Below are 11,115 nucleotides of genomic sequence, written 5' to 3' on the forward strand. Positions count from 1 at the left end.
TAGTTGTAGTTGGACACAATACCTTTATTTATTTTTTTAGTACCTTTATTTAATTTATTTATTTATTTAATTTTATTTATTTTTTATGTGGTGCTTAGGATTGAACCTAGGGCCCTGAGCCACAACCCCAGCCCTAAGATAAGCTTCTGATGAAGGTTTTCCTGGGACCTACAACCATGGATTCCAGAATTACCTACCTCAGGAGGGCTGTTTGGTCTTTTGCTTGCAGAAGTTGTTTGGCAACTGGTGCCCTTGACCTTTGATTTGTCATTTTAGCTCAGAGTTCCAAGTTGCCAAATGAGAATGGGCTGCTTTTCAATTTGTTTGCTTGCTACTTCAGCAGGGTTGTAGTCAGTGCTGGAAAGTTGTACTCTATGAGGCAGCTATTCTCAGCCAGAGTTGCATAAGAGAGTTACCTGGGGACCTTTTTTTAATTATTTTATTTTTTTACCTGGGGACCTTTTAACATTGACACTCTGGTTGACCCCAAGGAATTCTGAGTTAGTATCTAGGTGTGAGTCCAGGCACCATTACTTTTAAAAAATGCCATAGATGATTGAGCATATTGGTGCACACCTATAATCCCAGTTTGAGGCCAGTCTGGGCAAAATAAAAATAAAATAAAAAATAATAAAACAGTTTGGGAGTGTAGCTCAGTGGTGAAGCACTTCTGAGTTCAATCCCCAGAACTGCAAAAACAAAAACAAAACAAAATCTCTTTAGACGATTTTTCTGATTGTAGCTAGAGTTGAACACCACTGCTGTTGACAAAGACTACAGGCAAACCTCACAACAAAGATCAAAGATAATTAAACAGAATATTTCATGGCTTTTTCTAATTCTGATCTAATTCTGGTTACCTAGACCTTCATGTAGGCCTCTTTCCCCTCACAGCCCCTTTTCTTTACCTACTCTGACCTGTCAAACCTTACTTGCCCTATCTCCCATGCCCTTTGGGCCCAACTTGCCGGGAAACAATTAACTAATATAGCACTGAAATACACTAATGGATGTTAATAATTTACTGCAGTTCTCCTCCCATTGATTCTCATCTGAGTACATTTAATGATAATACATCTGGAAAAAAAAAGAGATAACTATAGTTTTGGCAATTTCAGACCTATTCAGTGCCGTTTATTGATTTATTTATTAGGAAATAATGAGCAGGCAGGTCACCTTCAGGAAGACTTCCTGCCTTGAACCCTAACATTTGGTACTACTTAGCCTACTCAGGTAGGACCTGTGGCTGTACTGAGTAGGATAGTGGGAAATAAAATGTCTGTGGATATTAAGCTCTTCATACAGCTCAGGACACACTGGGGAAGTCAGCTTTTACAGTTTTAAAAAACATTAGTTCTGTTTATTTGAGATGAGTACAGTAAAGACCTTCCTTTGTTCTTTTGCCACTGGTCTGTAGAAAGAGCTTCCCTGGGGCTGCTGCTACCCCCTCACACATGAGAGCAAAGGTTAATCTCATTTTGAGAGAAATTACCTAAAATGTGTTCAGTCACCCAACAAGAAGACACCATGTTCCACATATAAGTTGGTCTCACCTTTTTATTGTGTCCCTATTAAACTGTGTCTCTAACCCTCCCTGGTATTTCCTATACCTCATTCCAATTCTTTTCTTGCCAGTGAACTTTGTGGAGATATGTAGGAAAGGAGGCTGATTTTTTAGTGCTACATTTATAAAAGAATCTTAAGAATTTTTCTGACTGTCCTACTCCCTTTCCTTGTCTTTTTCTATATTTGTGTTCTTATAGCCTGTGATTACTAGAGATATTCTAAAAAAAAAAAAAAAAAAAGCAGTACTAAAGTTTAAATTTGCCATAAGCTTTTTTTGTTGTTTATTTTGCTGTCTCACAACTTTAGGCCACCTTGTCTGCAATGCCATTGTAGAGGATCCTCTACTGTCCAGCAGAGGGCATCATACTCTCACTAAAAACTTCAAAACGTCTTTCCCTCCTGCAGTAATGTAGTTTGTTTCAGTATTTTGTATTCATGGTGTAATTTCAATATGTAAATTGTATTTTTTAAGAATCATGCACCCTACACTGCTTTCTTATAACCTTTTAACAGTTGCAAAACTTTCTTGAAGAAAACCATATCCACAACTTAGCAGGGGATGAATTGTCCATCCTAACAGTGATTCCTTGGTAGATGATCTATAAGCGGACACTTCTCCATTAATTTCAGTTCTATTTGCCCTGACCTTGATTGTATATGACCATAATAAAAGATATGTATTTAGTTGAAGGGGGAAATATATCAGCCACCTGCCCATTTTCAAATTTTCATATGAGAGCAAACCATACCACATACACATTGCTACCTTTACCACTGCTAATTTTTACTGGCATTGTCAAAGACAACTCAAAGGATATATAAATGTCTAAGTTTTTCTCCTTCAAATGCCTAAACATCATCTATAGCTCAGTAGTTTAATGGAGGGCAATAACATTTAGCAGAGTCTGAGACCTGTGAAAGAAAGACCTTAGGATATCTTCATGTTCCCCATGCCTACACCATGTTGTGAAGAGTGAACATTTGCAGAAGGAAGTAGAATTTGCTTTTTTTTGGGGGGGGTGGGTATCAGGGATTGAACTCATGGAAACTTAACCCTTTTTATTCTTTATTTTGAGACAGGGTCTCCTTGAGTTGCTTAGGGCCTTGCTAAAATGCTGAAGCTGTCTTTGGACTTGCCATTTTCCTGCCTCAGCCTTCTGAGTCTCTAGGATTACAGGAGTGTGCCACTACACTCAGTTAAACTTTGCATTACAAAAGTGTCAGATAACCCACCTAGGCAGACTTGGTCCTTGAGGAATAAGGTCAGCTCTGCCAGATATAGAATGGGGATTCCCTTCTTCATGTGTGTGACACATGACACCTTCCTTTGAGTGTAACATTAGAAACATGGGGACTATGTGGGACTATGTGGGTTTGGGGCTGGTATTTTGTTTGTTTGTACTTTTTTATGTGTATGTAGTATTGGGGATTTAATCCAGGAGCACTCCACTGCTGAACTACACCCCCAGACCTTTTTACTTTTTTATTATTTTGAGACAAGGTCTCACTGGATTGCCGAGTTTGTCCTTGAACTTGTGATCTTCCTGCCTCAGCTCTGGAGTCACTGGTATTACAGGCGTGCAGCACCATGCCATATATATATATATATATATATATATATATATATNATATATATATGTATATATATGTATATATATGTATATATATATGTATGTATATATATGTATATATATGTATATATATATATGTATGTATATATATGTATATATATGTATGTATATATATATATATATATATCCTCTAGATTGTCAGATTTGCTCTGTGGAGAAATAATGCAAATAACAATTAATACTTAAGAAGCATTTGGGCTGAGTGTTAGAGCAATTGCCTCTGCATAACACCATGTTCAAGACCCTGAGTTTGATGCTCAGCACTGCAAAGAAAAAGAAAGAAAATGTTTGCTTTATGTCAGGAATGATTTAATTTGCTTCTTCTCTCATGATCCTTACAACAATTTTATGAAGTAATAACTATTAACCTCTTCACATAGATGGGGAAACTAATGCTCAGAGATATGGTGTTTTGCCCAAGATCATCTAGGTAGAAAATTGCAGACTGGGATTCAACCCAGCAGTCTGGTTCCAGAACATCTCTTTTTAACCATGATCTCCCTGAATTATGAACTCTTTGTCATCATCCTTGACCTGATTGTTGCTGTTTTGTGGTGCTGGGAATGGAACCAGGTCCTTGCCCATTCTAAGCTTCACCATTGAGCAATATCCCTGGCTCATTTTGACCTCTTTGAAGTCCACAATCTTTGACTTCCTTTCTGGATGTTATGATGGACAACCTGGAAGGATTAGATGGGTAGAGAGAACAGGATCTAGTCAAAGTTGTTGTTTTTTTTCTTTTTTTGAAATCCTCTTCTTAATCCACTTTCCATAACCAGAGCCTGAAGATTGTCTTCTGAAGACACAGTGTGTAGATAGTACATTCAATCTTTGTAGGGGCTTTTCTAGAACACTGTGGGGCCCAGCTAATTTTAATCACATAGCTAGATCAAAGAGGGAGCTAATTTCCTGAAGTCCTAGAAGTTAGTGGAAATTCCAGTTTCTGATTACAGACCCAGCAGGATTTCTGCGGAGATATGAAAGGCATGTCCAGGGGATCTTGGCAGTGAGCCCTTCTCACTCCTGTGACTTTTCTCCTAACAGTTCTTTGGGGAGATCAGAAAAGGAAGCAGGAAGGAATATCATCTTCAGGGTAGACTCCGACCACAGGCTTTCTGGGGAACAGGAATGTTTTAAGTAAGTCCTGCCTTTGTGAAATCAAACTTCTGTGTAGCTGGAGCCTGAGGCAGTGTGCCAGCTGCTGAGAGCTCTGCTTACGTTGGCTGGGTCTAGTGCAAGACATGGTGATAAGAGGCTTGCAAAAGTAAGAGACAGGAAGCAAATCTGGCCTCTACCTTCTGGATATAGCAGGGCCCTAACAAGGAATAGCTGGGCAGGAGGAATCTATTAACTACATATACATCTGTGGATGTCACAGGCAACAATAGCCAGGAGGAAGCAGAGGAGCCTGCAGTATGGTAACCAAGACCAAAAGGTTTGTTTAATAGGTAATAATCTTCATGGTTCAGAATTAAAAAGCCTAGATGCAATGGGGTATACAGAATTGAATCCTGCAACAGAAAAGGGGCAACAATGAGAAAATGGATGAAATTTGAGTAAAGTCCCAGATTTGGCAAGTAGAACAAAATAAGGTACAAATTTATGCATTGAAAAATCTCCTATGTCTGTTTCCCACATATGTAGTTATTTTACCACATCAACCAGTGTTACAAGTACATGTCCTTCTAGAGTTTTTAAAAATACATATACAAGCACATATGTGTGTATTCTTTTTTAAACAAATGGTAAGATACTATATGTACTGTCCTGGTTCTCACTTAAAAAAAAATTAAGATTTTTTTTTTCCCCCAATGGTGCAGGGAATGGAACCACCTAGGGCCTTGTAATGCTAGGCAAGTGCTCTACCACTGAGCTACACTCCCAGCCCCTAAGAGAATTTCTGATATCTATTAAAATCAAATTATCCACTTAGGAGGAATCTATTCTGAACATTTGCAGCTCAAATTATACCTGCAACTTCAACAAAACTATATACCCTGCTTTTTCACTCGATACTGTAACAAATTTTTGTTGAGCTATGTATAACATCCAGCAAGAAAACCAGGGGTCCTGTCTGGAAAACATTAGAGCCTATAGCAGGACTTGGAGGCCAAGACTTTTCAGAAAGGTCTGTGTGCTTGTTTGATCATCTTAAGTCTACCACAGGGCGTAGAGGAAGTCTAATTCTGGCTGCTGTTCTTGGGGAGTTGGGGTGCATTCCCACCTTAAGCATAGGTCTCCAGATGTTCTCTTTTTGTGTTTGGCATGGGCACCAGATTCAGTGAGTCCTTGGTAATAAGTGACACAACTTCTAACATTTGTGTAGTGTTTTCTATTAACAAAGCACTTAACATTGTGATCATATTCCTCACAACTCTTGAGAGGTAAAATTCCTATTCTACAATGTAAAAAAAAGTCTTATAGAAAGTCTTATAGAAGGCCTTGAATCAGGTCTTCTGAGTCATGTACCCCTTTCATTCTTTTATACAGTCTTCCCTGTTGGCAAAACTTGATTGACCAGAATGTTTTCTTACCTGCTTCTACTTTCTCAGTAGATAATTACTATTGATGGCTAATATTTGAGGCTTCCTATTGCCAGGCACTAATTAAGCACTTTATATGAATTTGATTTTCTTATCAACCACATAAAGGTAAGCTTGACAATTCCACTCTATAGAGGCAAAACCCAAGATTCAGAGAGGATAAATTTTTTGCCTGACTTTATGCAGCTAATAATTGGCACAGCTGGAATTCCTTCCTTCCTCTCCCCCACCTGCCTCCAGACAGAATCTTACTAAATTTCCCTGGCTGGTCTCGAATTTACAATATTCTTGCCTCAACCTCCCCAGTCACTGGAATTATAGGAGTGTGCCACTCTATCTTCCTTGACTTCCAGAGCATATTCTCTTAACGACTATATGTACTGTCCTGAACTAGAACTGACAGTTCCATTTCTTTAATTTGCTTGTTCCAAAACTTCAAGCAAAGTTTTGCTCTGGAAAACCAAATTTAAACGAAGTCATAAGCTGTGGAATAGTAGGGTCAAGGCAGGGAGTAGTGATATACCTGATTATGATTTCCACAGCTTCATCTGATTAAATTGTGTGACTTCAGGTAAAGTCTTTTTTTCTTTGTTAGAGAATTCCTGTCTATAAAAAATAGGATTAGAAATTTGCCCCCAAAGTAAACAGAGAAGAGAAAAAAGGCAAAAATATTGAGGGGAAATGAGTTCCACAGAATGATGACATTGTTTGCATAAATATAAACTTAAGATATCATTAATTGATAATTACTACTTTGTAATTATTTAAGTATAGACCCAGGAATTAGTTTACCAGGGTCATCTCGCTAAATGAATACAGTTGTCACCTCCTTATCTGAAGGTTCTGCACCCATGGATTCAATCTACCATGAAACAAAAGTATTTTTCAAAAAATTATCTGTGCTGAACATGGAAAGACTGTTTTCCTTGTCCTTATTCCTTAAACAATATACCACAGCAACTATTTACATAGCTTTGACATTGTATTAGGTATTATAATTAACCTAGAGATGATTTAAAGTATATGGGGAAGACATATGTAAGTTATATGCTGTTTTATAGAAGTGGTTTCAGCATCCTAAGGTTTTTGGCATGGGGAGGGGGTCCTAGAACTCATCAAATACTGAGATACCTAGGAATGACTGTAGTTGGAAAGTACCTCTGTGTGCCTTAAGTTTTCTGTACATGAACTAGGCCATCTGCCACTCTCTTGATGGCCCTTTCAATAGGACAATAGTCTGGTCTGCCCTGAGAGAACCACCCACAGTTCTCCTGCAGCTTATCTTCTCTCCACTGGCTGACTCTGGATCAGATCAGCATTTTTTTATTATTATTAGTTACACATGACAGTACAATGATCTTGATATATCATACATTTGAATCAAATGGGGTATAATTTCTCATTTTTCTGAGTGTACAAGTTGCAGAATCACATTGGTCATATAGTCACGTATATACATACAGCAATACTATATGAGCACCTATTTGTAAATCCCCATCACTGTGAGAAAGAAGTAAGCTTACTAAATATGCATCTAGGGGCCCAGAGAGGATGATAATGATGTCATTCAGATTCCTCAGAATTGATCCTTTTCTCTTGTGACATACTGAGAGCTGTTATACACCCAAGAGGTGATGGCTGTCAATTCCACCTGCTGTGCCTCCTCATATTATTGATGTTTTGTCTTATGGGAACTGGGCAAGTCCAAACCTGTCTTTCTTGGATTCACCCTGGATGAATGAACTGCACATGGGTGTCAGAACTCAATGCTTTTGTGCCAAGAATGTCATTGTTTCCTGAGAGCTGCCTTAAACCCTCAACCTAATCTCAGCCAATGCCTCCGGTGCTCCCTGGTCATTAGTTTTTAGTGGTGAGTGAGGAAAGTAGAGAGGAGGCCAAAGGGAGCAGTAGAGAGGAAAGGAAGATGTGGAGATTGCTCAATGCCACAGTACTGAACTGGTAGAGCTTGGCTACCTTCCAGGAATCCAGCAAGATGGATCATCTTGTTAATCTGGTAGAATCCATAGCTAATAGGAACAGAACTGCTTATTGATAAGAAGCTAGAATTATTGTTTGCTTTTATTCTGGGCAGAAGTGACCTCCAAAGATTCTTTTCAGATCCTACCTGAGTAGATGTTTGTTCATTGACATGGAAATTATTTTTCCAAGTGAACTTTTTAAATGGATGTCTTTCAAATGTCAATTCATGTTAGAATTACTAGGGAGCATTGTAAAACATCTGGCTCCATTCTTAGGGACTCTGATTCAGTTGGTCTAGAGTGGAGGCCAGGAATCTGCATTTTTTTTTTTTTTGGTACCAGGGATTGAACCCAGGGTGCTCAACCACTGAGGCATCCCCAGTCCTGTTTTTGGTTTTGTTTTGAGACAGGGTCTCACTAAGTTGCTCAGGGCCTTGCTAAATTGCTGAGGCTGGCTTTGAACTAGTGATCTTCCTGCCTCAGCCTCCTGAGCAGCTGGGATTACAGGCATGTGCCCCCACTCCCAGCAGGAATCTACATTTTTAACAGACATTTTAAGTGATTTAGATGGTAAGCAGACCACACTCCACCAAACACTGTCTTGGCCCAGTTTTTGAAATAGCTTCTTTCTTTCATAGTCTGTTTGATCACTTTCTTTATTGAAGGATTTATTGGCATTTCCATGTTTATTACCTGAGTTATTCTCACAGCATCATAGAAACTAGAGCAGGAACCAGAAGTGGTTAGCTCTATTTTATTGAGAGTGAGGGGGCGTAAGGTACAATTGAGGCATAGGGAGAGGTCATGAGTCAGATGGCAGTGGTAACTGAAGTCCAGCATTGATGACTCTAAAACCAGACAATTTTCTGGCGCCTATTTTCTCAGCTTGTGATTTCATATTTAATCATAGTTATTCTTTAGGTCTCCAGTTCATTGGCTTGGGTAAGCAAATCATATCTGAATTTTAAACAATATAGCTTAGCATCTGTGTGTCAGTTTTTGTTAGCCTATTAGCTCTTCTAAGCTGAGCTAATATCAGCGATGATATATGTGGAACTGACTTAATCTGCTCTCTGAGCTTGCTTCCTTTGTCATTTCTGAAGACTTCTTACATAAAGAAAAAAGGATCAGATTCATCCTTTCCATAACAGTAGGAACTCTCTCTGATCTTTTAACTGGTAAAGTACTAAATGAAAAAACTCTTATCCCTCTGTCTCTCAAATTTGAGTAGTATATGGGTCATTTATATATATATATATATATATATATATATATATATTAGGTGTAGTTGGACACAATGCCTTTATTTTATTTACTTATTTTTTATGTGGTGCTGAGGCTCAAACCCAGGGCCTCGCATGTGCTAGACAGCACTCTATCGCTGAGCTACAACCCCAGTCCTATGGGTCATTTTTAAAGGAAAAAAAATTCTGAAAACTCTCAGTCAACTTAAATTATCCTGACTATAATGTAACTTAAATTTACAAATATAAACTAGGAATATAATGTTCTTTTATTTTTTATTTGTAATTCTCATACAATTACAAAACCAAAACAGACTTACAAATGAAATACAATCACAAAACTAATACTGGCATGGTGCGGTGGTGCATGTAATACCAGCGGCAGGGAGGCTGAGGCAGGAGGATCACAAGTTTAAAGCCAGCCGCAGCAAACTTGAGGCACTAAGCAACTCAGTGAGACCCTGTCTCTAAATAAAATACAAATAGGGCTGGGGATGTGGCTCAGTGGTTGAGTGCCCCAGAATTCAATTCCTGATATTAAAAAAAAAACCAAAACAAACAAACAAAAAACCAAAACCCCCCACAAAAACAAAAACTAATACTATTCAAGTTATTAACATGAAAAATGATGTCTTTTGCTAAAACTAAAGCATTTCTTATATTGTGACTATGATATTGCCTGTTAAAGTTCAGCTTATTTTGAGTTCACCAAATGACCTATGGTATCTTAATTTCCTCACCTCTTTTGGAACTATTGAGACCGCACAGCCCTGTGATATCATTTGGCTTTTATTTTGTGCTTAAAAGCATCTTTTTCATTTTAAATCTGTCTCTCTTCTTTTCTCATTATCTCAGAACAATCAAAACAGTACTGAAATACACAAGTAGATGTAGGTTCTGAACTTATGTCGCAATACTGACTTACAGTCATCCTAATAATCTGAACATGCTTATGTAAATCTAAAAAATTATAAAAACTAAAATTTAAACGCTAGAGAATACATCTACCCAGAACTAATTTAAGAAAAACTGTTCAGGTCTACTGATTCCCAAACTTTCACTACTACTAAAGGCTCTGTCACATGGACATGTGAGGAGCATAGTGAAGAGAAGAATGTGGTTTTTGTTGACTTCCCAGAGGCTCATGCTTTTAAAAAACTCTCCTAAATTTATTTATTAGCAATTTTAGTTTTATTACATGTATAATCATTTCAGAGCTTATCATTCTAAGTTGCTTAAATTCCACTCCAAAACAAACATAGACAGGACATTTTAGTTATTTTGTGCTGACCTAAAAGGGTAAGGGAAGACTCCATAGCTTTGTAAGAAAAAACTCCCAGATCCTGTCTCTTCCTACTGCTGCCTTTGAGGACTCTTGGAGGTCTGGGGAGGCCAATTTAGGACTTATTGTACAAGCAAAGATTCTACCCCACCCAATTTGGAAGGATTAAAGCTTGTCCTAGTTTTGCTTGATTGTTGTACTTCTTGCATGCTAAAGAGCTAAAAAATGGGAGGAAGAAAATACAACAGAAGGCACCATTCCAGTACCAAACTGAAAAGAAACACAAAAACAAGAGAGCAGCATGTTTTCAACAGCTTGCGTGGAAAAAATATTGACTGGGGAGTTTGGACAGCACTGTTCATTTTCTCTCACCGCCCGCATTATTTGTCTTTCAGAGCAGGAGCCAGGCCAAAGGAAGAGGTGGAGGGGGTTCTGTAAAGGCTTGAGGCCAAGAGGGGGAAATTAGGGCTGGCGACTCAATGGCTGGGCGCCAGGATTAAGCCAGAGGAGACGCCAAAGCCTTTTTCCTCCTCGCCTCGGGCACCCTCTTTGGCTGACTGAGTCCTGAGCAGGCACAACACGCATCACTCAGGTAAGGTCCCTGGTTGCTTCAGACCACAATGGCCAGGATGAATCCCTGCCCCTGTTTCTTTCGGTTGGGTAAAGGTCACAGGGGTTCCATTAGCTTTCTTAGCCCACCCTTTAGGAATTCAGACCTACACCTCCTGCAGTGTGGGTCGGGAGAGAGACTTCATCAGCGAACCAATTTAGTTCTCCCACCCGCTTGGAAGATAGGCACCAGTCTCGGCCCAGCCCTCCTAGGCGCGGGGCGGGGGCGGGGCCTGGTCGCGGGGCGGGGCCTGGTCGCGG

The sequence above is a fragment of the Marmota marmota genome, unplaced genomic scaffold, assembly GCF_001458135.2.
Source record: "Marmota marmota marmota unplaced genomic scaffold, marMar, whole genome shotgun sequence".
NCBI lineage: Eukaryota > Metazoa > Chordata > Mammalia > Rodentia > Sciuridae > Marmota > Marmota marmota.